Source organism: Staurois parvus, unplaced genomic scaffold (assembly GCF_062004578.1).
Source record: "Staurois parvus isolate SC_StPar_1 unplaced genomic scaffold, SC_StPar_1.0 ptg001003l, whole genome shotgun sequence".
Classification (NCBI taxonomy): Eukaryota; Metazoa; Chordata; class Amphibia; order Anura; family Ranidae; genus Staurois; species Staurois parvus.
Window position 1 is genome coordinate 3,264 of NW_028318799.1, and position 25,336 is coordinate 28,599.

The window sequence follows — 25,336 nt, forward strand, 5'->3', positions numbered from 1 at the left end:
TGTGATGGTTAATCTCTTTTTATTGGGTCTGTTGAATACCAGTCCTGTACTGTACAATTCAGATAATAGGAATTTTGGCTAGTTTCACACTTTTGGATTTTTTCCTTAACTATTTGAGGTACTGAATACACTGCTTTAGTGCCATTACTTACCATGGTAATATGGGATCTCCCACATCATGCAGGCAGCTGGATCCTATAGAAATCTGGGTAGGTATGCTGGTCCTCTTCCTTGCTCTGGAATTCCAGTTCTATAGAGTTTATTAGTTTGGGTCTTCAGGCAGAGATTCCTCCCTTCCCTCTGAGAAGTTATTTTATTGTCCACAAAATATGTAACACAACCTCTCAATGGATTAGAGGGTCACATTTTCTGAATCTCCTACTTCATTACTGTTAAGTAATGTCACTAAAGCTGTAGCGCTAAACTTCAGCTTTATGTCCGATTCTGACAATTTTGTCAGTGGGTGATACATGGAGAATGGAAGAAAATACCACCAGCACTGGTGTACTCTTGAGTGGAGCAGCAAGACAGGCTGTGAATATTAGTCTATCTGCTAGCACACAGACTTTGTGATTGGGCAGCAATTATTTTTGTCTTTTTTGACCAATTTTAGCGTCGATGGGTAATGTTTTACTTGCTATTACAATAACAAGAAAATGAGCCATTCTCCTTTTGCCAAAAGCACTTTTTCTGATCCGCTAATATGGGACTAATTGATACTTAACAGAATAAAGCTGTGTGTGTGTGTGTGTGTGTGTGTCTTACATATGCTTGCTAATTCTGACAATTCATATTGTGTCTGGCACCAGGTTCTGGTTTGGAGTGTCCAGTTTGTAAAGAAGATTATACAGTTGGTGAAAGCGTACGACAGCTGCCTTGTAATCACTTATTTCACAATGACTGCATCATCCCCTGGTTAGAGCAGGTCAGTATCTGGAATACTTGCTTCACTTTTTTTTTTTTGGGAAATCTTGCATAATAACGAACTTACTCTCTAGATGTGGTGCGATGTCTGTTTATATATTAGAAATGGGATCTTTAGAAGAAACTATTTTTATGTAATATGGATGTAGCATATGTTTTTCCATGCTGCAGTGTTCCTAATGTGGTAGACCCCACAATATGGTTGATTTATAAATATTGGGGAAGAAAATTTTTTGTGGATTAAAGCAAAAAGATTTAATCTGCCATTATTCTGTGTGAGTTTGGAAATGAGAGTTGAAATGTGTCATGAAGGTCTCCCATCTATGTTTACATATGATCTCTTCATTCTGCATTGCTAAAAGCCAAGTGCAATAAAACATACCAACTAATCCTGTTTTTGTTTAGCTACTTCCAGTCCGGACACTTTTACCCCCTTCCTGACCAGGGCAATTTTCAGCTTTCAGCGCTATCACACTTTGAATGACAATTGCGTGGTCATACAACACTGTACCCATATGAATTTTTTACCATTTTTTTTGAGACAGATAAAACTTTATTTTGGTGGTATTTATTCACCGCTGGGATTTTTATTTTTTTTTGCTATGTAAATGAAAATGTCCAAAAATTTTGAAAAGTGTTTTTCTTATAAAATTTTGCAAATTAATATTTCATCATAAATCTTGGCCGAAATTTATTCCGTTATCTTTTTAGTAAAAAAAAAATAAGCCAAATTAGTTTATAATCAAAATTATAATTTTGAAACTTTTTTTTTTATATATATTTTTTTTTTTTTTTTTTTTTACATACTGTCACCCTAGCAGTAGTGTCACCATGGTGACACTGTACTACTTTTGGGGGGTGATGATTTTTTTTTTTTTTTTACACTGATTGCTTTTACACCCATATAGGATGTAAAAGCAATCATTTCTCTTTCTCTCTGTCTGCATTCTTGCAGCCATTGAGAACTACTGAGTGAGCTGTGATTGGTCACAGCTTGTTACATGGTACAAGGCTGTTGTGAATAGCCTTGTACCATGTGACCTCTGTGATCATTCACAGATTTCACACGTAGTAAGCAATGATGTCAGAAGTGACATCTTGCTTACTACTCTGCATGTGATCACTGATTTGGCCAATCGGTGATCACATGATCGGGACCTCGTACAGAGGTCCCATCCGACGATCGGTGTTTCACTGTGTCCGGAAGACACAACAGGCACCGGATCGCGGTGCTGCGCACTCCCGGGGAGCGCGCACAAGCAGGGTGCGGGGAGGCTGTTTATAAACAGCCACCCGACCCTGCAGTGCCACTGTCCGGCCGTTTATATACAGCGGCCGGTCAGGAAGTGGTTAACTAAAATCAAAGGTGCAGATGGTAAAAGGGGAGCAGCTGGCAATCTAATAACAATCTGACCACTCTCAAGGAAACATTCTTGGCCTATCATATGTTTAGGTCTGTAAAGGGATTGCAGGATTGGGATGCAGGCAGCAGACACCAAAAGGAAAACATTAGTTCTCAGTCTTCTAGCCTCCATAGAGCCATAAAATCAGGCTAGTTGCATCTGAGTTACATGCAGCCTGTCCATACATGGTTCGAATCTCATCCAGTTCCTGCTGAACTGGCCAAGATTTGAACAGTCTATGTCTAGACTGTTCAAATCTTGGCCAGTTCAGCAGGAACTGGATGAGATTCGAACCATGTATGGACAGGCTGCATGTAACTCAGATGCAACTAGCCTGATTTTACATGCGATTATTGCTAGCAGCTGTTGGAGAACACAGTAGCTCTGCGGGAGGGATTCCCCTCTCAATACTGTGTTGATGGGGCCAGCCTTAGCTGACAGTTCATCAGGATCATTGAGATAACACTGTCTATTGATCTTGCTCACAATGGCCCTGTTATTTTCTATAAATGTGCAGTGTATAAACTCGTAGGCTGGCCGAATAGCTCAATTTGTTGCTGGCTGCACAGCTTGTTTGAGTATCCTTTAGAGGCCATCAGGCAATTTATACCCAGCGCTAGCCAGGGTCAGTTGAAGTGATTTACAGCATTCTGAAAAAACTTGCACCTGGTAAATGTTTTCTTTTTGAAAAGAGCAATGAAAATCCTTTGTGTCTATACTAATCATCATGTAAGTTTGGAACAGTTGTTGGTGATATATTGCCAATGAGAGCTATTTCAAAGATGGACAGAACTCCCCACTGCAAGTTTTTTTTTTTTTTTTTTTTTTTTTCTTTTCTTTCCTGCCTGTGGTTCTTATTGTGGACATACACTTATCAGTTCTGGGCCATCCTGATCTAAAGCCAAGCTGAATTATGTGCATTTTCATATGCATTCACCGGCATGTTTGTCTTTTGATAATTACTTAGAACCCCCTAACACTATACATTTTCTAAAAGCAGAGTCTCTGGAGAATAAAATGGACTGCTGCAATTTTTCTGTGCCACACAATATTTGCACATCCATTTATCTAATGCAAATTTTCAGGAAAAAATACACTTAAATTTAAAAATATAGAGATCAAGCTACTGGGCCAGAGCAGCTTCAGAATAGGTAAATATACACACTGCTCTCAAAAAAATTAAAGGAACACTTTTTAATCCGTGTATAGTATCAAGTCAAACTGACTTTTTTTTTTTTTTTTTTTTTTTTCCCCCCCCCTAGTTTTACATTTTAGCCAGGATCAGTGTCACTACTGGTAGCATGATGCGATTCCTGGACCTTACAGAGGTTGCACAGGCAGTCCAACTCCTCCAGGATGGCACATCAATACGTGCCATTGCCAGAAGGTTTGCTGCGTCTCCCAGCACAGTCTGAGGAGCATGGAGGAGATTCCAAGACACAGGCAGTTACTCTAGGAGAACTGGGCAGGGCCGTAGAAGGTCCTTAACCCATCAGCAGGACCGGTATTTGCTCCTTTGTGCAAGGAGGAACAGGATGAGCACTGCCAGAGCTCTACAAAATTACCTCCAGCAAGCCACTGGTGTGAATGTTTCTGACCAATCAAACAGGCTTCATGAGGGTGGCCTGAGGGCCCAACATCCTCTAGTGGGCCCTGTGCTCACTGCCCGGCACCATCGAGCTCAAATGGCATTTGCCATTGAATATTAGAATTGGCAGGTCAGCCACTGTGCTTTTGACATGTGCTTAGAGTGAACCTGCTCTCATATTTGACAGACGTGTGAGGGTCTGGGGAAGCTGTGGAGAACGTTATGCTGCCTGTAACATCGTTAAGCATGATTGTTTTGGTGGTTGGTCAGTGATGGTCTGAAGAGGCATAGCCATGGAGGGACACAGACCTCTTACAGGCTAGACAGTGGCACCCTGACTGCCATTAGGTATAAGGATGAACTCCTTGGACCCATTGTCAAACCCTACGCTGGTGCAGTGGGTCCTGGGTTCCTCCTAGTGCACGACCATGCCCAGCCTCGTGGCATGAGTATGCAGGCAAATCCTGGAGGATGAAGGAATTGATACCATTGAATGGCCCCCACGCTCGCCTGACCTAAATACACTAGAACACCTCTGGGATATCATATTTTGGTCCATCCGACGCTGCCAGGTTGCACCTCAGACTGTCCAGGAGATCAGTGATGCCCTGGTCTAGATCTAGGAGAAAATACCCCAGGACACCATCCATCGTCTCCATTAGGAGCATGCCCCGATGTTGTCAGGCATGCATACAAGCAAGTGTGGGCCATATAAACTACGGAGTACCTTTTTTGAGTTGCTGCAATGAGATTTCAACAAAATGGACTAGCTTGCTGCATACATTTTTTCGCTTTGATTTTCGAGGTGTCTTTGAATTCAGTCCTCTGTTTGGTGATAATTTTCACTTCCATCAACGACTGGACATCCTTGCGTTCCTAACATATTACCCAGTCCATATCAGTATAGATATCTAGCATGATATTTTTCCTCATGGAGATCTGATGTGTTTTCAAAGTGTTCCTTTCAATTTTTTTCAGCAGTGTAGATCTTTTCTTTACAGGGTTAGATAGATAGAATAGGCTTAGAATAGTAACTGAACTTCCATTTTAAACGATAAGCTCACCTCAGGGAACATGTAACTTAACATAACATGTCCCCGCTCCTGAAGCCCGCTCTCCGATCTCCATTCCCTGTGACAGTGGGCCCGGGGATCTTCTGTGAGTGAATGCCTACAAGTCCTATCAGCCTTTGTGGTTGATGGCTTGTAGTTCTCAATGTACTGCGAGGGTGCTGGTGAGTGCTCTCGTAGTTGATTGAGCTTCCTGGGCTGAAATAGCTGACTGCCCATATCTGAGGTACAAGCAGACAGTTACAGTGACAGTCAGCAGGATCCTAACATTGCACCTGTGATCTTCTGATCGTTGTTGCCGTGCTTTACAGGCTCCTAAGAAGAAAAATTTAGAAAATGCACATTTTTGTTTTTTTTTGTTTTTGTTTTTTTCCTGCAAAAAATGTGCATTTGTTTATTTTCTAAAAGGTGAACTTATTCTTTCTTTTTTGACTGTTAGGCTGACCAATTGTAAAACTCAAAATTTCAGTTATCAAATTCCATGCTACAAAATCTTAGTGAAAATGCGTACGAAAAACTCTATACTGAAGGTCAAGACTCCTATGTACTGAGAATCTTATGTTCTGACATTTCCTCTTTTACAGCATGATACATGTCCTGTATGCAGGAAAAGTCTGAGTGGTCAGAACACTGCTACCAACCCCCCAGGACTTTCAGACATGAATTTCTCTGCATCTTCTGCTTCTTCCTCATCCTCCGCCTCCCCCACTGAAGAAAATAACTCTGCCAACAATTCCTGAGCAGTTGAGATTGGGTGGGGAAGCAGTTGCCGTGCACCTGCACCTTCTGCCGCCCTCTCGCCTGCTGCTTTGTCACCACTGCATTCAGAGCCGAAGGGAACAGTGCACAGGGGTTCCTAAAGGAAAAAAAGACTTAAGGCTTTGGGGGTTGAGTCCTGGATTTCTCTTCCTCCTAACCAAGTGGGAGCAGCTGGTAACCAAAGTGTGACATCTAATATGGAAGAGACTGAGTGGGTTTGAATTATTTTTTTTTATTTTTTTTTTTTTTCTGTGAAGGGTTTGGGTTTCCTCTTTTTAAAACATAGAGGTGCGGTAACTCCTTTTTATCATATATTTTATTTTTTTTATTATTTTTTTTTTTTTAATGCTTTGAAGTTTTTAATCTCTAAATTAAACATGTATGATTGATACTGCTCCTGGTGTGAGCAGTGACTGCACCATACTTGGAGGATGTGTCTTCTTCAGTGAGAGATGAATTAAGTGTGTGTAGAATGTGCCATATTTGTGACTTGAGTGACACACAGCCTTGACTATCTGTGGTTCCAGTTCCATGTCTCATATTCCTTAACTACTCTGTATAGTACTAAGGTTCCATTTGAAAGTGTTAGTATTGTGTGTGGGTTTTTTTTTTTTTTTTTGTGTCATTGGTAGTCTTAATGTTTCTCTATATGCATATATAGCATGGTGTTTTAGCCCAGTCTGTTAGTCCAGTCTGTTCATAAGCTAATTTTGGGCTATAAGCAGATCTATATAATTAACAAGAGATATGCAGAGTATTGTGTGTGGCAGGTCTTTCTACTCCTTTTTGGCAGCCTATATGTTCTCAGTACCAGGTATCTAAAATAGCCATTTTGACACCATTACACAGATGAATAACAGTTTCCTACCTATTTGTCCTTCATGTTCTCTTGGAACCTGGAGTTTGGAACCATATTTCTCCTTGGAGATTGCGTGTTAGAGACTAATTTCCAAGAGTCTGGTGCTAACTGTCTTATCATGTAGCACTCATCAATGCTTCTTTTTTTTTTTTCCCTTTCTTTTGGTTTTACAAATGGCTTTGAAACAAGTGGGGAAAGTAATTTGTGGGTTGTGCTGAGAATTGCACAAAGTTTCATATTTATTGTGTGTGTGTGTGCGTATATACAAAAATGTCTTATGCTGCATTTGTATGAAGAATGTGTTTTTTTTTTTTTTTTTTTTTTTTTTTTTTTTTGTGGCAGAAGTTGGAGCATATAATCTCATTTTAGGCACAAGAGACCAGGTCACAAAAAAGTCTGACATTTCCAATCTACACATTATATAGCTTTTTATAAACCTTATTTATTCAGTAATGAAGGTGCTTCATTTTCCTAAGCCCAGTACTTTGGCTGTAGAGCTAGCTTGGTATCTGCAGTTTACAGATTTTTTTCAGTGTGAATTTTCTCTAGCCTGTAGTACTTGCAACTATTAACTAGCCTAACAGGAAGCCCACTACACAACAAAAAAAATCACATGGTAAGTAGTTTATATTCAAACAGATGTCATTTTGTATTGTGTATTAATGTTGCTTGCCTAAGCACCAAATTCCAGTGAAGTTAGCACATACAGCACCTCTTGTTCCCACTTCATGTAGAAGCATTTTTTCTTTGTCATCCTCTGAGGGATACAAAAAGTATTGAACCTTTTGGTCTACTGCAGCCTACAGGAGAATTGAAGACTGGCTTGCAAGCTGTAGGCCAGCCCTTGTATACCCACCCCCATTAACAGCATGTCTGTTTTTTGTCTCGATAAGATGGAGGTCTTTTTGGCTCCACTACTTTAAGACTTGACCTTCTCCCTCCTCCTCCTTCTCCCTCCTCCTCCTCCTTCTCCCTCCTCCTCCTCCTTCTCCCTCCTCCTCCTCCTTCTCCCTCCTCCTCCCTCCTCCTCCTCCTTCTCCCTCCTCCCTCCTCCTCCTCCTTCTCCCTCCTCCCTCCTCCTCCTCCTTCTCCCTCCTCCCTCCTCCTCCTCCTTCTCCCTCCTCCTCCTCCTCCTTCTCCCTCCTCCTCCTCCTTCTCCCTCCTCCTCCTCCTTCTCCCTCCTCCTCCTCCTCCTCCTTCTCCCTCCTCCTCCTCCTCCTTCTCCCTCCTCCTCCTCCTCCCTCCTCCCTCCTCCTTCACCTTCTCCCTCTCCCTCCTCCTTCACCTTCTCCCTCTCCCTCCTCCTTCTCCCTCTCCCTCCTCCTTCTCCCTCTCCCTCCTCCCTCCCCCTCCCTCCCTCCTCCCTCCCCCTCCCTCCCTCCCCCTCCTCCTCCTTCTCCCTCTCCCTCCTCCTCCTTCTCCCTCTCCCTCCTCCTCCTTCTCCCTCTCCCTCCTCCTCCTTCTCCCTCTCCCTCCTCCTCCTTCTCCCTCTCCCTCTCCCTCCTTCTCCTTCTCCCTCTCCCTCCTCCTCCTTCTCCCTCTCCCTCCTCCTCCTTCTCCCCTCCCTCCTCCTCCTTCTCCCTCTCCCTCCTCCTCCTTCTCCCTCCTCCTCCTTCTCCCTCTCCCTCCTCTCTCCCTCTCCCTCCCTCTCCCTCCCTCCCTCTCCCTCCCTCCCTCTCCCTCCCTCCCTCTCCCTCCCTCTCCCTCTCCCTCCCTCTTCCTCTCCCTCCTCCTCCCTCCCTCTCCCTCCTCCTCCCTCCCTCTCCCTCCCTCTCCCTCCTCCTCCCTCCCTCTCCCTCCTCCTCCCTCCCTCTCCCTCCTCCTCCCTCCCTCTCCCTCCTCCTCCCTCCCTCTCCCTCCTCCTCCCTCCCTCTCCCTCCTCTTCCCTCCCTCCCTCTCCCTCCTCTTCCCTCCCTCCCTCTCCCTCCTCTTCCCTCCCTCCCTCTCCCTCCTCCCTCCCTCCCTCTCCCTCCTCCCTCCCTCCCTCTCCCTCCTCCCTCCCTCTCCCTCCTCCTCCCTCCCTCTCCCTCCTCCCTCCCTCTCCCTCCTCCCTCTCCCTCCCTCTCCCTCCTCCCTCCCTCCCTCCCTCTCCCTCCCTCTCCCTCCTCCCTCCCTCCCTCTCCCTCCTCCCTCCCTCTCCCTCCTCCCTCCCTCTCCCTCCTCCCTCCCTCTCCCTCCTCCCTCCTCCCTCCCTCTCCCTCCTCCCTCCTCCCTCCCTCTCCCTCCTCCCTCCCTCCCTCTCCCCCTCCCTCTCCCTCTCCCTCTCTCTCCCTCCCTCTCCCTCTCTCTCCCTCCCTCTCCCTCTCCCTCCTCCTTCTCCCTCTCCCTCCTCCTTCTCCCTCTCCCTCCTCCTTCTCCCTCTCCCTCCTCCTTCTCCCTCTCCCTCCTCCTTCTCCCTCTCCCTCCTCCTTCTCCCTCTCCCTCCTCCTTCTCCCTCTCCCTCCTCCTTCTCCCTCTCCCTCCTCCTTCTCCCTCCTCCCTCCTTCTCCCTCCTAGTAACATTTTTTTTTTTTTTTCCTGTTTTTAATAAAGATTCATAGCCATGTAGCTGCAGGAGGGCTGTTTGCATTTGTGCAGCTTCCTAGCACAGTTGTTTTTTATTCTTGAAATTTGGCTAGACCAGGCCCCACTGGATTTGACATTTCTGGGTGAGCCTGTAAGGGAATCTTGAGCACTGTGCTTTTCTGGATAAGATGGCTGCAAGGTGCTTCCCTGGTCTAGAGCTTGTACCATTTGCGCTTGCTCTTTCTGAAGATTTACTTTTGTGAGCAGGTTATTGAAGCCTGAAATTGGGAGCTCCCACATTTTTTTAGTCCTTTTTTATAGTCCATTTTAAAATTCCCCTGGCTTCCTGTGGAAGGGGTTAACTCTGTTGGACTGAGTGCTGATGTCATTCCACTGGATGCAGGGTCACACATGTTCACACTCTGCAGCTTTGATTCCACACAGTTGTGGAAACATTGCCCCACTGCCGCTCCTGCGGCAAGAACCCTGTGGTACTTTTATCCCTAATCTGTTCCTACAGCCTGTAGTATTACCTCTGACCAATCAACCCTACGGTCTTGAATGTTGTCAGTGAGTTGAATGTGTTCATTCCCTGCCTCCTCCTTGCCTTCCCATCCATAATCTTCTGCTGTCTCCTCCATAATTTGGAAAGTCTTGACAGCAGCTTGTCAGTCTGGGGGGAGTCCTGGGCACTGTCAGTGCAGGGGCTTTCGTTGCTTGTGGAATCTTACCTGCTGAGAAACATCCTGGAACTTTCAGATGAGATTTGGCTGTCTCTCCACTGTTAAGCCGATCTGTTTATTGAGTCAGTTGCTCTGGATTCAGTCAAAGTTATGGAAGGAACAAGAAGCCTCACTGTGGCACAAGTGCCCAGAACATGTTCTACCTTTTGTTTGCTGTATACCTTCCTGATATAGACGGCAGGAAGAGATTTACTCAGTCACGAGAGTGGTCTGTGCACCTAGAGGTGTCAGGACCTGTGTCTGTTACCCCTTTGGTGTTCAAGGTAGGGAAATCTACGTCTGGCAAGGTCTATCATGCGGACATGCAAGGCGTACTTGCTTTGTGTGAGTCTGGAGGCTTTCAAAACAAGATTTTTTTTTTTTTTTTTTTTTTTCCATGGGGCCGATCTTTTCCTGCAGCTGGGTCAAGTACCATTAAGGGCTTGATCTTCATTCTTGCCTTTTTTTTTTTTTTTTTTTTTTTTTACACTGACCATTTGCTTGCCATCTTCTTTTGGAAGGGGTCTCCCAATAAGTCACAGCTCCCCTAACGCTATGGGATTTGAATTTGGTTTCTCTGCTGTGACTCACGAGGTGGTTTTCGTTTGGCTATTGCCTCTACTTGACAGGTATCAGAACTGGCAGCCTTATCCTACATAGGGACAAGGCTGTTTTGAGGATTATACTTCCCAAGATGCATTTCTTTCAAAAGGTATTTTTTACTAAATGGGGTAGGAGGATACATGAGATATCAGAACATCATATGCATTGCATTATCATGGTCTCTGATGAGCAAAAGGACAGAGATACACACCCCCCTTCCCAAGTCAAGGCTCACACCACCAGAACAATGAGTGCTTGTAATGCTTGCTTTGGACTGCCTAAAGCAAGTTCTGTTACGTGTTTTATGTTGAGACTGTTGTCAGTTGTTTTGCCATGTTGCCTGACCCGCACTTGTACTGCTTTTGGCTGTCGAAAGACTATCTGTGCCAATGAACCAGAAAGAGTACATTGAAGAACACAGGTACATCCATTCTGATTATGCTCTTGAGACTGCTTTTGCCATTGTCCAATTTTCCTGTAGGCAGCAGTACAACCTGAAGGTTTAACACTTCATGGGAATTGTGCAATAAACTCCAAATAAAATGATTTTAAGGTGGGTACAAATCCAATATTGTTATAGTAAAATTGTTATTGTTACAGTACAGGACACAGGCTGGATATTCATAGACCCTGGGTTGTGGGCTGCTACCATCTGGTGACTGAACACTGGAAAAAGCTATACTGGATGTGCTTCTAGAACACCACCTGAATCTGAGAGTACTCTGTTTTGCTCTGTGGTGAACCTCTTCTGCCTTATGGAAATGTTTTCTATGTCTAACTAGTGGGGTTTTTTTTTTCGGTTTCTTCAACTTTGCTGTCTTCTATGATGACAACAGCCGTGCATCTGTATTTGTGTTACTTGGGAACAATTTCTGGACCCCACACTGTGGGAACAGCCTGTAATGTTGCTTAAGTCACTGGGTCCTGCTTAGGGAATCACCTTGGCTCTGAGTGCAACAAGTGCAGTTGGCTGCTGATGGCTTTACAGGCCCAGGGCTGTGGCTCATTCCTATGGTTCCCAGACCCTGAAGAGCCCTCAGGGTATATACCTGCTGTGACAGGAGCAGCATGGACCCATATAGGTACCAGAGACATAAAAAGGTATTCAGGTTCGACCTGTTATCAGACTGATCCTGTAGCTCTGCAGCAAGTATGAGTATCTATATTTCTAGCAGTCCACTTTTATTATGCATCCCCTGAATAGTGTTCATCTTCATGTAAAACACTTTCCCCACTTCCTGATAGTTTGTTTATTCACTTATCGGGTGTTTTAAACGGTTAAAACTTGGCAGTAAAAATGCTACCGTTCAGCGCTTAGTTTCATGTGGATGATTAGGTGTTGCAACACCCCACAGGTCAAACTATTACCACAATTTGCACCTAGAGCCCCTAAAAGGTATGGAGGCAATTCTTCCTGTCCTACTGTCATGAGGACTTTGGTACGTCAACTGGGTACATATCTACAGATATGCTTACACCACTTCTGCACCTTTAGTACCCGATAGGGAAATCTCACTGATAGCAATGGTGGAAATCAGGCGCAAGGAAACTGCAGCAGAAAACTTGATCTGCCATAGGGTTGCAAAGCACTCGCACTGCACAGTGTGATGTATCCCTTACACTGGAGCAGGAACCTATTTTAACACCAGTATCTTCATGTGTTTCTAGCTCAATCACAGGCAAGCAACAAGAGGCCTGGCTGACCAAGGTAGATTTCGCTTTACTTATGCCAATAGTACTGAATAGTCTTGAAAACTGGACAGTGGTTGCTGTAGTTAAAAGTGCCAAGCCACTTCTAACTCAGGTACAGAAGGTGGGGATACAAAAGTGCATTTACCTGTTCTAAACAGGAGAATGAAGAGGACCCGGAGATGGTCCTATTATTCTGACACTATGGCTTCATGCAAAATGTTTGCCAGTGTAGACATGCTCATTTCTGCTGTACACAAAACTGCACCTGATCCTCCTCTGTTTTGCCATGGCCCTCCTATGTTTTGAAGACCTGCAAAGTCAAAAAAGACATTCCCCCATTCCTGAACAAATAGCATAGGCAATTTATGATGAATGGTGTATAACTGAAAATATTTTCACTCCAAGAATCACTTCTTAGCTATATCCATTGAGAAAAAGAATTCACAAAAAAGTGCACTGTTCTGATAGTAAACCTTGCTGTCTCAACATCTTACTGTCCTTTTATAGAGGAAGTTCCTTCGTTTAAAGCCCCCCAAATCTAATCATTGGATTAAAAAAAAAAATCAATCTAAATGCCCTTTTTACTTATAGGGATTTGACAGAAAAATGGAAACGCTACATGATGTACGTGCACTGCTAGTACTACGGAGTCATGTCCGAGTCCATGGAGTTTCAAAGAGGGCAAAGTGTTGGTGCCTGCTTAGCTGGTTCCACTGTGACTGTTGCCAATTTACTTGTCGAGCCATGAGGTACAGTATCAAAGGTTATGATGGAATATACAGTTTCAGGGAAAACCTAGTCTGGGGAGCATAAATGTGGTCAACTGACCAAAAGGACATTGCTCAGAATTGTGACCCAGAATAAGACATAAACTGCTGCAAAAGTGACTGCAGAGTTCAATCTTAGTCTTTACACAGCAAAAGAGGCACTTCTGCTTTCAGCGCAGAACATACAAATCATGTTTTTTCTTTTTGTTTTTGTTTTTTTTCCAACCCCTGTACGCTAATCCATAGCCTTCTGTTTGACTTCCTGCTTGAGCTTTTTCTTCAGGTGTGCACATCAGTGATTGCATGTCATGGACACTTCCTAATGGATGTCCAGTGGCAGGGTCCTCTCAGTATTCCAAAAAGGATGACATGAAAATTACAAGTCAGCATGGGTTAGAGGGGAGAGATGGTCAAATATTTTTACCTGACATGGGGCTTTAAGGGTTAAGCAGACAGAAAATGTGAGACCCTCTTAAAGGCTCTGTTTACTCTTACAAACCCAGCCCTGCAACCAGCTATTGCTGCAGTTTGTTTGTCAAACTGCAACTAATTGGACTAGGGACATGAATAATCAACATGATCCTGTTTTTTCAGTACCAAGTTCTGTTGGAACACTTACAAACATTACCTTCCACCCTACGTTTCTGTGCCTAGTTGTGATACAAAGCTCCAAAATGGCTCTCATTTCTGTTCATATGTAAAGCATCTTTTGACCAGAAGTCAGAAATGCTGAAGCTGCCTGTAAAATGCGCCTCACTTTTGAGAGAGGCTGTCTCTTTAAGTGCACACTAGACAAGCTCATAAGAGGTCACAGGATTAAAAGTCGTTCTTTCACACAACACCCGTTCTCTGGGTCTTCCACCTCCTTCACTTTCCCCAGACTTCAAGCCAAAAAGCCAAAATTCAGCCTACCCTTTTAGCTGAAGATTTGGGACACCGTCTATCTAGTCTACCCCAAAACCTTCTTTACAATAAAAGGGTGCCCTTATGCCTAAGAAATGGGGGATGCCTGTTGCAGAGACCTATTCGTTCAATTGGTGCTTTTAAAAGGGTACAAAATAGTTTCAAACTCTACCCCCTCACCACTGCCTTCTCTCAAACCAGCCAAAACCTGGCTAAAAGATAGATTTACAGAATGCCCTGAACCAGGAAGTGGTAATTTAGTCCCTCTAGAAGACAGGCTCAAAGGATTCTTTTCAAACCTGTTCATGGTACCAAAGCCCAGTGGGGCTGTTTTGTCTTATTCTGGACCTAAAATCCTAAACAAGCAGACTTTTTTTTTTTTTTTTCCTCCCTCCCCTGAGTTTGACAGTTAAACATTCAAAATGCCTACTTCCATATTCCCATTTACTCACCTCCTCAGTGCTTTTTGAGATTTGCAGTATGGGACAAATGCTGCCAATTTGTTGCACTGCTATTCAGTCTCTTCTCTGCCCCCAGAGTATTCACCAAGTGCTTGCACCACTTTGCCATCTTAGTGTAAGCCCCAAATCAAAAATGTAATCTATTGCAATTTTACCAGCTTTCTTTGTGGTGGATACATTTTTTTTTTTCACCTGGTACTTTTGCAAATATCACACATCTGTTCCTTGGTGGCGACATCTCCCACCATTTGTATTTATGGAGACGCTGGTAGATTACAGAAGAGAGACTAGATATTCTTCTGAGCAACTGGAAGGGACAAAGATGCAGCACTTCAGGTAACATACAAAGGTAAAACTGTCTGTTCTTCTGAAAAAAATGTTTTTGCTTGGGGAAGGGGGAACCTAAAAATAGCCACCACATCTAAGGAATGCAAGTCACAATATTGTATTTTTGTTCTTTGCTTTAAGGGTTCAGGGCATCTAGGTCAAAGGTATCTAGACTAACTTCTGAAGGTTTCATCTCCCTAAAAGAAAAAAAAAAAATATCAGCAAACATCCAAAAGTCTATGCAGAAGCTTCAGGTCGTTGGTGAGGTAATCAACTTTCAAAAGTCTCTGCCTTCCAGCCTTCTCTTATCTAGAATACTTAGTCGTTTCTTCGATATTCATGGAAAGTGGTAGCAACAGTTGCAAGTCTCAAAGGCTGGGAAGACGTGCTCCAATCTGACATTGCAGGGAAACTGGTCCCCAAGGGAATCCAAACATCAACATCCTGGAATTCCAGAGGAATAAAATTAACTGTGGTACTGGACATTCTCTCAAACCCCCCCCCTCCTCCCCCTTCAGGGACACCTGATCAGGGTGCAATCAGACCACGCAATCGGAGGGGTACCAGGAGTCAGGCAGCTTTAAGTAAGGCAGATGCTCTCTTGGGCAGAGAACCATTGTCCAGCAATCTCTGCAGTTCACATTGTGGGAGTGGAAAATTGGCAAGCGCATTTCCTCATGCTGTCACTGTCTGGACCGGGGAATGGTCCCTTTTTTATCCTGACGTTTTCAACTCCTATGTCAGAAATGGGGAACTCCTGGATGTGGATATCCTACCTTCCAGGTTCAACAAGTTACACCTGTTAGTGTTAAAGGATCCTTGATTCTTGCCACAAAGATTGGATGACCTGGACTCTATTCAGGTTAATATGTGCCTTTTCTGCAGCACAAATGCTTCCTGGATTGCTCCACAAAATAGAGTAGAAAACTTTGATACTCATTGCACCAAATCCAGAAGTTGGTACAGACCTACTCAGATTTCTAGGATGCCTGGCCCTTTCCAAACATGTCAGGCCTGCTGTCTCAAAGCCCCATGTTCCACCCTGCTTCTCAGCACTGTCCATAACTAACTTTTATTCCCACCTTACTCAGAGCCAGAAAAGTTACCTTGAGCAATACTGCTACCATACCTGGAAATCTTTTTCACTTGGTGACAACACAGGCTTTACAACCCCAGAGAATACTCTGTGCCTCGAATTCTGGGCGTCTTACAACTTGAAATTGTCCAGAAAATGGCCTTAAGTACTGTTAAGAGACAGGTTTCACCATCACCATTTTATTCCAGAAACCTTTGGATTTGCCTTCCCTTTTTATAAGAACTTTTATTATCATGGATTAAACCTTCATTACATCACCCACTGCTTCTCTGGGATCTCAATTTAGTTCTCTGTCCTGCAGAAACCAACCTTTGAATTCCCCTTGGGTGATCTCTCCTGCAAAGTGGCATTTTTGTTGGCTATTGCTTCTGTCACGTGTTTCTGATTCAGTGGCTCTCTTTTGTAAGCAATCCCTCCTTGATTCTTCACATGGATAAACTGGTTTTGCATCAAAGTCCTTCCATTCTATAGAAGCTGGCATCAGCGTTCCACCTCTGAGGATTTTGTCCTTCTTTCTTTGGATAATGGAAAGCAATTTCTTTGGGGTGCTTTGGAGCAGGGCACAGACATGGTCAGAGCAGTCGGGGTCTATGTGGCAGCCAGTCTTTCTGAAAGACTCTTACGCTAGGTAGTTAAACTCAACTAATTTTGAGGGCTTATGATCTAAAAGATAAACGTGCCTTTACATTGCCAACAGATTAGCTGGGGTTTCCTAAGCTTTTCAACATCAAGCATCTGTTTGCCCTGCTTTGTAAGGCTACCACCTGTTTTTGGTTCATACCTTCCAAGTTTACCAGCTGGATATCTACACCTCTGCGGATGCAGCTTTCAATAGTAAGCTCAGAAATGGCACTCTTGAGATGGGTTTTTTTTTTTAACCCTTGTTTGCTTTTTGTTGGGGCTTTTGGCACTGTTCTGTTTGCCTTGATGTTGCCCACCCCTCTAATTCATTGCGTGGGGATGCCCCACAGTCTATGAATATCCAGCCTTTGTCTTGTGCTATTAAAATGAAAGTTATTTTGGATTTACCTGTAAATTCCTTGAGCTTGAGCAGTGATCTCCACTATGGCCTGGGGGTCGGATACAGCCCTTTATCTGGCCCTTGAGGCATTATTCCTGTCACTGATTCAGGGCACTATTCCTCCCACTGACACCAACAATAGGGCACTATTCCTTCCACTGACACCAATGATGGGGCATGGGATGTTTACATCCAGGACATTTTCTACTCACTGGCCATCGTCTGGCCCCCTGAATGTCTGAAGGACAGTGAACTGGCCCCTTTTTTTTTTTTTGGAATGTCTGGATACCCTGGCCTTTAGTACGGTACACACACAGGCCACCCTCCTCTATCCCTGTTACACTGCATTGCCTGCATGCAAGACTCATGCAGTGGGGTGGAGTTACAGGAATACACCCTGAGGGCATGCCCAGCAAAACTTTTGCTAGTGTCCAATCACCTGAAGTCAGCAGCCTATATTCCAGGATCTTTAATAATCCAGCCTGTGACCTGTACTGTACTCCAAGATATGAAAAATCAAATGGTATTATATGGAAGGTTCCCTATATGAAAAAAAGTATAAAAAAAAAAAATCTTGACTGCCCATTTTAGTTTTGTTCCAGCATTTGCAACTGGAGCAAAGCCTTTTAATTCATAATCATGCTTATAAAGTACCATCCTTAGAGTACTTGGTGGTATTAAACCCAAAAGAAAACAAATAATGAATTACCAGTTCTGTTACCATGTAATGGCTGTATTTTTACTTTGTTAGGCTTTCTTTTATTTTCATATGGTCAGCCAGTATGTCTGTTTTTCAACAAAACTGTCTTGCCATTACAGGGATGAGACAGACCACTGACAGGGGTTTGCTGTAACTGGTTTATAAAGCATTAGCTTAAGATCTGTTTATTTAAATGTACTAGTACGTCTAACACTCCCTTTCCCCCAGACAAACAATGCTGCTGTCCAAATCTGCCCTTTACTCATTTATCCACATTGGTGTCTGTATAATACAGCAGGTGTGTTACCGACCAGATCACCAGGGGAAAACAGAGTGTGGAGGGGGGGGAAGCCAAAATAAAGAAACTTAATACAGCCACTACATCTGATTGGTAAGATTCAATATGTTACATTTTTGGTTTGGGGTTTAATACTGCTTTAATATAAAAGCTAAATAGTTTAATTTTTACAGCACAGTTTCACTTTCCAATTTGGACTAAAGTTAAATTGTTATGCCATTAAAGGATTCTTCCTGCAGTAGCTATTTCTTAACTTCACTAGCACTCACTGCCTCTGCTACATATACATTCCACAATTGCCACCTATCGCTGTCCCATGCCACCACAATTACCTCCAGTTTAGCCACACACTCCCTCTGGCATAATCCACCACCTCAAATCCTACTCATCCTGTCCTGCATCACTACACAGACTGTGTGGTACTTATATGGGATGTGTGAAATATGAACACTGTGTCTTTACAAGCACCTTTGTTTGGTTGCTGGAGCAATGAGGGTGGCTCCAGAAACAGACCTGTGCACACTGGAAAATTTTGTTTAGTTTTCAGATTAATTTGTTGAATAATTTATTTCAGATGCATTCGTTAATGGACCCTATCCATTTTTGGAATTTGTTTGGTAACTTTCGGTATATGGTTATTTTCATTCAAAATAGCCTGGTTGACGAGCGGGTGGCTGCCGTGTCCTTAACAATCATGACTCATCTGCTGTCAGCAGGATGTATAGCAGAAATACTGCTACAGGGCGGCACGGGTGCGCAAAATCACGTGTGTGTATGCATGTATGATTTTATATTCCCAGCCATTCGTGGCTGTCAGTCACTGGGTCCCGGCCGGTGATTACTTGCCAGCGCCCGGTGATTTCTGAGGATCTCAGACTGGGAGGAGAACTTTTTTTTTGTTTACTAACAGTTCTCCCTGTCCGGTCAGGCACACTGCTTTGGATGGCTGTGCACAGCCATGCAAAGCGATGTGATTACAGAGAAGCACACGGACACCGCCCCCTAGTAAACTCTCAGCACACAGTTAACACTTTGATCTCCCCTCATGTTAACTCCTCCCTGGCCAGTGCCATTAGTAAAGTGTCCAGTGCTTTTAAAAAAAAAAAAAAGCACTACTTCTTAGTGTCACTGGGGATGTCAGTGACACCAAGGTAGACAAAATGTAGGCTACCTGCAGTAAACTCTGTGGTGTTCAGAGTGCATAGCGACATCCAAAAAATGGGCCCGTTTCTCAAACACATTTCTATTGTGTCTAGTCTATTGTCTCTGCCAAATTTGTGACAACCACTACAGTATTGACCACATGAACTGCCAGGCAGAAAATAAAACAACCATGTAATAAAGTTGTGCGTTCATTCAGAAAGCATTAAGGTGTTACTAAACCCACAACTGTAAAATCAGTCTGTATATGCAGTAAAGCATTCTCACTGTGGAACCTAAGGGGTTAATCCTCTGCATTATGTAAAAAAAACAGTTTGATTCTTTCTTCTGCACCTCTTCTTGTTGAATGACCCCCTGATACAGACTGAACCAGTGGTCACATTCTTAGTTTGTTGTGTATTGTTAGGGTTTTTTTTAATCTTGGGAGCGTGCATGTGATCAGCACAGGGCCAATCAGTGCTGTCCAGACAGAGGGTCATAGGTTTCACATCCTCCTAGAGCAGAAAAAACTCCTCCTACAAGCATTAACCAGTGCTCTGCTGAAGTCACAAGACTGCAACTAACTGCTGATGATAAAAGGTATTTAGCAGTTTATATTTACTAAAATAATTGCATTTCCATGTTGTGTGTACTGTGGGAGACCAGATATAGTGAATGCAGGGTCCTGGGTTTAGTACCACTTTAAATGTAACTGGAATTATCTAAATTTTGTCTTGGTTTCAGCATTTTGTGGTCTGCTGACAGCAGGGCAATGAAAAACTCCACCATTAGGAACCAGTTGGTGCATGTACAGTGAGGAAAATAAGTATTTGATCCCCTGAAGATGTTTTCTGCTCACAAAGAAATGAAGGGCCTATAATTTTTCATAGGTGGTTTTTTTTTTTTTCTGGATTTTTGGTTAATGTTCTCATTTAAAATACATGATACAAATGTTAGAAATTGAGTTGCAGTTCAGTGAGTAAAAGAAGTATTTGATCCCCCTACCAACCAACAATAATTCTGGCTCCCACAGACTGCCTTTGTGCTCATGTGGTACACAGATTAGTCCTGTCAATTTTAAGAAGGTGCACCTAACGACAACTTGTCGTGTGTAGGGGCAGACTGACAACTCATGGGGCAATAGGGGATCATGGGGCCCCTGTGTCCTTGCCCAAACTCAAAAAAGCCTATGAAAAAGGTACCAGGGGCATCTCATGGGTGGCCCCCTACTGACCCCGAGCCCTTAGGCAGTGCCCGAGTTTACAAATGGTCCGCCCGTGTGTGTGTGTGTATAAAAGACACCTGTCCACAGAATCTTTTTCTCATTCAAACATCACTGCCATGGGCAAGACCAAAGAGCTGTCAAAGGATGCCAGGGACAAGATTATAGACCTGCCCAAGGCTGGAATGGGCTACAAGACTATCAGCAAGAAGCTTTGTGAGAAGATTGTTGGAGCGATTATTTGCAAATGGAAGAAATACAAAATAACCATCAATCGCCCTCGGTTTGGAGCTCCATGCAAGATTTTGCCTCATGGTGGGAGGTTAAGGATGATCATGAAAAAAGTGAGGGATCAGCCCAGAACTACACAGGAGGAGCTTGTGAATTATTGAAAGGCAGTTGGGACCACAGTCACCAAACAAACCATGGGTAACACGATACGCCGCCATGGATTGAAATCCTGAAGTGCCCGTAAGGTCCCCCGCCACAAGAAGGCACATGTATAGGTCCATCTGAAGTTTTCCAATGAACCTCTAAATGATTCAGAGAAGCATTGGGAGAAAGTGCTGTGGACAGATGAGACCAAAATTGAGCTCTTTGGCATTAGCTCGACTTCCCATGTTTGGAGGAAGAAAAATGTTGACTATGACCCTAAGAAGACCATCCCTACAGTCAAGCACGGAGGTGGAAACATTTATGCTTTGGGGCTGTTTCTCTGCTAAAGGTACAGACCAACTTTGTCGCATTGAGGGGCCAATGGATGGGGCCAGGTATTGTTAAATCTTGGATGAGAATATTCTTCCCTCAGCCAGAACACTGAAGATGGGTCTTTCAGCATGACCATAACCTAAACCATATTGCCAAAACAACAAAGGAGTGGCTCAAGAAGAAGCACATTAAGCTAATGGAGTGGCCTAGCCAGTCTCCAGACCTTAATCCTATAGAAAATGTATGGGGGGAGCTAAAACTTTCGAGTTGCCAATCGACAGCCAAGAAACCCTAAAATCTTTAAAGAGTGGACCAAAATCCCTCCTGAGATGTGTGCAAACCTGGTAACCAACTACAAGAAACATCTTACCCTAGTACTTGGTGGAGAAACGCTTGTTGGCAAGCACAGTCATGTTTTGCTTGGGGATCAAATGCTTATTTTACTCACTGAACTGAAACTCCATTTATAAAATTTCTATCTTGTTTTTTCTGGAGTTTTGGTTGATATTCTGTCTCTCTCATTTAAAATACACCTATGATAAAAAAAAATTTATAGACCCTTTATTTCTTTGTAAGTGGATAACCTCTTCAGGGGATCAAATAATACATTTCCCCACTGTAGGTTATATTCTGAAAGGGAGCGTGCTGACTGGAGGAGCAGAGAGATGACCTTAGTTTACTGTCGCTCCTCTGGTTGTTTTTGACCAAGCTGTGGTTTCTTTTTTATAAGATCTAACTGTGCTGTTGTCTGGCAAGGGTGCACTGAAAACAAAAACAGCTGTATAGAAATACAATTTCAATTACAAATAACAATACTTGTTAAATCATTTGTAAATGTATTTAACTTCTTGCCTGGAGTTTAGTTTTAAAACTTGTCTGGTGAATACTGAATCAGGAATTACTAAGCAGTGATCATCTCAAAATTCAATACTTGTGTCTAGCTTGCTCCCTTCTGTCATCTACCTCTGGCATAATACTACTGCCTGATTTATTATAACAAATTTTTGTATTTTTTTGAAAATGGTAGTATTTTTGTTGACTTGGAGCACTTCATGACTAAATATGTGGAAGAAAATAAAACTTTAACAGGGTTAAAAGTAGTCATTGGGTCTTTTTTTTTTTTTTTTTTTTTTTGTTTTGTTCCCCCCCCCCCCCCCCCCCCCCAACTATTTTGCTGTCAGGGGCTGTTGCTCATTTAGCACTTTGTCTGCAGAAGGATGGGGCACTCACAAAACTTGTAAGCTATAACCCCTCCTTTCCTTTGCATGCCTCAGTTTTGCTTTTTTGGTGTCTTAATAGGTTGGAAGTCCTTTCTATACCTCTGCTGAAAAGGTGTTTTTTTTCCCTAGCCTTCTCATGTTGTAGTATTTTTTTTTTTTTCCACTGTGACTTCAGTCAAGATTTCTTGTTGCACTATGTGAGCTGAACTGTATATGGCAGTTATTTGCATTGGCATTTCGTCAACACAAGCATTGGAGGATGTACCCTGACCACACTGGCCTGGGATATCTGTGGCTAATCTGGACTGTTACCAGCGGGCACTGGAGTTTGCTTTGTGGCACTCTGCAGACCATAGCATACTGTTAGCCATAGCTGTCCAGAGCCATGGCACAGACCCACGTGTAACCCAGTCTGACACACCAGGAGCTGCCTCACTATTTACATTGGAGGTGTTTCAAATTTCTAGCCATTGCTGGTTTCACCACAGTAAGTGTTCAGGTTGAGGGATTGAGCACTGACATTCTCTGAAAGATTATCCCATTGACATTCGGCCTGGAAGATTTAGTGTCATGTTACTACTGCTAAAGAACAGTGCATTTCTGGTCTCTGGTCTGTTTCCACTGCCAGCCTGCACTTGGTCACCTCCGGCAACCTGAAAACCTTTGTCAGCACTAGCTGCCTGTATTTGTGATTTGCATCACATTGGGCCTAGTTGCACTACTGTTATGCAAAAGCAATATATTTTTGCTAAGACCAAGGACAGTCCCGCTGCCATGGGTGACCTCATTCCATACTCCTTGTAGTGGTTCCAGGGCAGTTTACAAAGTATCCCCAGCAAGAACTAATGCCCTTAATCCAGAAATTTGGAACCCTATTGTCCCAGCATTATCCTCACTGGAATCTAACCTATCTACGTTGGGTGTGTTCACCCAACACACTGCCTGCAAAGGTCCTAAGTGCAGCCTGACACAATTCCTTGCAGAGTCTGTCTTCCAACTTTCTTAACTCCTAAATCAAAACTGTCTCCTGCAGTGGATTCATATTTATGGGGATTTGTTTCAAACCTTATTGATGCAGTGCTTACTACTCTAAACTGAAAAATCAGCCTGCTGTTTTGGGATTTGAGTTTTTGGAGCTCCTACAGCAGCAAAGATCTTCCCACTATGCCCATTATTTGGGTCACTCTTTTCTGAGGACTGGAAACATCCTGACGATTTCTGAATTCCACTAGAGAGGGTGCCACAACTTTTACCCTTTTGAGAGGGAATGTATAAATTGGCAGTTCATTCCCACCTTGGATAAACTTGGCAGACCACAACGTGGGTTGAAGGTGTGCTCACCTTTTGGAATTTACACTGGCACACTTCCATTTCCTTCAATCTCAGTTTGAGTTAACTGGTGTGACTCTCTGTCCTGTGTTGGCGGTAACATTTGTAAAAATGGGTGGATTTCCTCAAAGAATCTCACTGTACCACTGAGGTAGGCCACCGTTTCATAGAGTGGTGGGAGCAAATGTCTTAAGCTTAGTGCTTTGTAATAGTTTGTTTCAAGCATCTAAACTATGACTGATTTCTGTATAAATGCATAGGGCACTCTGGATGAGTGTTTGGAACATTAATGATGCATCCATGGAGCATCTGATTCCGTTACCCTTTTAGCGACGTTCTCTTCATATTTGCTCTTGTCATATTACTGTCATTAGAAACAGCACAGGAAAGCAAAGTGTGCTCCTGCCTCAGTGCAGGAGGTTCATGGAGGTGTCTGAGGAATCTCACCCTTCTCTATCATTTTAGCAGTAAGTACATATAGGCATTCATAGCTTGCCTCCCTCTCAGGTCATAGGGCCTACAGCCAGAGCTCCACTAACCCCTCTGTTAACCTTTTCTGCATGAGGATGCACAACCCATTTTCGGTGACTGTACATCTGCATGAGTCCTTATGTTGTTTAACAGTTGAGTACTTGGATTGCTGCTGTAACTCACATTAAATCTGTGTTTTGGCTTCTCTTTCAGCTGCCTTCACCATTTTTCTGGTGTTGGTGTACACAGCAGTGTGTCTTCCTTGGTCTGTCAGGGTTTTCCACCACCCCAGGACCCCTTGTTCCTATTCTAGTGGAACCCAACAGCCATACACTCCTCCTCTTTCCAAAGAGTTCTTTATCTTTGAATATTGTTGAACCCCTGGTACTTGGTACTACTCTCTTAAGGGACGCTATAACCTACAAGGTTGGCCGGGACAGATTCCTACTGTTTTCTTCCCTAGTAAGGACATGGCCTATAGGTATCCCCTGTAGGAACCTGTTATTTCTCAAAGTGCTGGACTTTATGTCCACCCTAGTGCCTTTACCTGGCATCCCCACTGTCTAAACTTTAAGATGACCCTCCCTGATGAGGAAAAGCAGGAAGGAAGGAGTGCCCGGAGTCTGAAAGTGTTTTTTTTTTTTTTTTTTTTTTTTTTAAAGTCACATTCTTTTAAAGTAATTACAAGTACATCAAGCCAAAATGTTTGGAGTGAATGGACTCCGCCTTCTTCAGGGCTGTTGCTGCATGCTATTTGAATGGGATAAATTTCCCAAACCAGATATATTTACAAGGTATCAGAGGGCAGACTAGCTAAGTGACAGCTGAGGTTGCAGATGCAGAAAAAAGATCTCAAGCTACGTGTTTCTGAGAAACGGCCTCCCCCTTAAGAAGGGGGAATCTGTTCCCCTGAAACGCATTGGTTTGATACACTTGTTACTTTCAATACTTTTTAACCTACCTTCAGAGTCGTATTCTTTTGGACACCGGGCGCTAGTTCCTTCCTACTTTTCCAAGACTACAGGTGCAAATGACCATAAGGCTGTATCAAAAAGGCAGCAGCCCAAACACCGAGCGATTTTATTATCTTATACTGGGCACAACCTACTGAAGGAATTCCTACTTACAGACACCACCACCCACCCATGACCAGTGACTGATCCAGTCAGTACGGAGCAGTCTCCAGAAAGCTGACCCTCTTCAGGGAACTCTCGTTTGTGCTGAACAACCTAAGCCCTGTAAGCTAAGCTTTGACTGGCTCAAGCTTCACAGGTATCTAGGTTTGGTAACAGTGTGTCACCAACTGGCTAGGCTTCTTGGCTTAAATCCTTCATACAGAAGTCCACTCCCTGTGGGTCACTGATCCTTTCCTTTTATCTGTTTCTCCTTTCCGGGCTGGTAGGGGAAAGACCAATCAAACATAGTCTCCCCTTATCTAATTGACCGTTAGTCATTTAAAGCCTCCCCTTTATGTCTGGGAGCCTTGATTCAGGGTGAGGTACCCAGATGGTTGCCTTAGACCCTGGTGCAGCTCATCGGTTTTTTGGG

At 43.6% G+C, this 25,336-nt stretch overlaps 1 long non-coding RNA gene across 1 annotated transcript; it reads left to right on the forward strand.

Moving 5' to 3' along the window:
- The first annotated feature begins 771 nt into the window (after positions 1-771).
- On the forward strand, positions 772-6,167 carry LOC149441339 (uncharacterized). The gene is made up of 2 exons (XR_016307396.1): positions 772-925; positions 5,570-6,167. It is a non-coding gene; the product is annotated as an uncharacterized LOC149441339 (long non-coding RNA).
- The last annotated feature ends 19,169 nt before the right edge of the window (positions 6,168-25,336 follow it).